This window comes from Nyctereutes procyonoides, unplaced genomic scaffold (genome assembly GCF_905146905.1).
Source record: "Nyctereutes procyonoides isolate TBG_1078 unplaced genomic scaffold, NYPRO_anot_genome, whole genome shotgun sequence".
Classification (NCBI taxonomy): domain Eukaryota; kingdom Metazoa; phylum Chordata; class Mammalia; order Carnivora; family Canidae; genus Nyctereutes; species Nyctereutes procyonoides.
Window position 1 is genome coordinate 12,644,161 of NW_026575021.1, and position 1,885 is coordinate 12,646,045.

The window sequence follows — 1,885 nt, forward strand, 5'->3', positions numbered from 1 at the left end:
CTAAGTTTCACCATGAAATTCAGAATAGTTTTGGAAAAAAAAAGAAAGTCATCAGAATTGCATCCAGACTTTTAATGTACCTTTTCCATAAGACCTCGTTCTTTTATATTTGTGTGGACTACACTTGGCCACCATCGCTCATATCGCTTTCACTTGCAAAGAATTAAGCCAAAGGTAATGTAGAAAAACACTGTATGAAAAATCATCCTGTCCTGCCCTGAATGCATTTTTTTCCCCTTTTTGAGAGAGAGAGAGAGAGAGAGAGAGAGAGAATGAGTCAGGGAGGGAGATGAAGGGGAGAGAGAATCTTAAGCTCCATGCCCATCAGGGGACCTGATGCCAGCTGGAGCTTGCTACCCTGGGATCATGACCTGACCCAAAATCCAGAGTCAGACACTTAACTGACTAAGCCTCCCAGGCACCCCGTGAATTTATTCTTACTATATTGGGTGCACAATAGTGATTGTTCTGACTGCATCATTCTTTTGGCAATGATTAGTCGGCATTCTACTATAAAAAGCTTTCCCTTCTTCCTGAATTTATTTGTTTGGTAGGTCTTTAGTGTTAATATGTGATTCGTGAATTCTTTTGTGCTTGTTGTGGCCTTTGTTTTCATTGACCAAATCTCATTTATTTTCACAGCATCCTTGGGTAGTGGCAAACTAATCATTTAGAAAACTATAAAGGAGTGAGTCACTTACTCAAAATATTTTGCATACAGTATATAATATAAATGGAATTCTTCTCAATTATTTTTAATTTTATAAGAAAATATTCCTTGTGTAACTTGAGTTATATCTGATCCCTTAGCAGCACAGGAATTAGGGATGCCAAGCCACCCGTCCACCCATGAAGTAAAAAATTTGCATAAGACTTTTGACTCCCCAAAACCTTACTTACTACTAGCCTACTGTCGACCTGAAGCTTTGCTAATAGCAAATTGAATTAACCCATCTTCTGTATGTTATATGTGTTGCTACAAGAAAGGAAGCTGGGGAAAAATATTATTAAGAAAATCATACAAAGAGAAAATATATTACAATGACAAAAATTATTTCTTTATTCTCATAGTGCCAAGGAAATATAGTAATAAGGTTTTTCTTTTCCCCATTCTGTATTTATTTGTCTTTTCTTGCATACAGAGAACTCTGGCTCCCAACAATAACAATGTTTTTACTCATTTGCTCAGTCCTACAATACACGTGACATAATTCTTATTTCTATACTCCGTCTTCTCTTTTTTTTCTAAAGTAGGCTCCATGCCCAGCATGGGATTTGAACTCATGACCCTGAGATCAAGAGTCACATGCTCTACAGACTGAGCCAGCCAGGCATCCTGTCCCACTTCTGTATTATGAAAGGATACAGAAGCAATGGAATTACAGTCACAGTGAGCATGCCTCTGAGCTTGCTATCTAAACAAGTACTGTACTATATTTATATTTTTAAAAATCTGTGCATAAGTGCACTGTCCAGTTCAAAGGTTCAAGGGTCAACTATATGTGTGTGGATTTTATATATATATATATGTATAATGTATATATATAATGTATATATAGCTTGTCCTGCTGTACATCTCTGCACTTTGCAATACTTAAAAAAAATACTCATTGTATTTTAATCCATAGCAGTCACTATTTATTTTGAAAATTTACTTTCCCGGCTTTGGTCAGTGGGAAATTTGTCAAGTTGGTTCTTATGTCATTTGTAACCCTCATTTTTGGGTGATTGCATACTCTCTGGATCAGTAAGATATTCCGGAATCATCATGTAATCAGCCATTACTCTAAGGACTCCTGTTTTGCTTTCAATGAGGAACGGTATTTACGAGACAAGCTGGGAGGTGTGCTCACTGTGACTACTTCCATTGCTACTATATCTTTTC

At 36.7% G+C, this 1,885-nt stretch overlaps 1 non-coding gene across 1 annotated transcript; it reads right to left on the bottom strand.

The window, feature by feature from the left end:
- Positions 1–1,260: 1,260 nt before the first annotated feature.
- TRNAK-CUU (transfer RNA lysine (anticodon CUU)) lies at positions 1,261–1,333 on the bottom strand. Its single transcript has one exon. It is a non-coding gene; the product is annotated as a tRNA-Lys (tRNA).
- Positions 1,334–1,885: the final 552 nt, after the last annotated feature.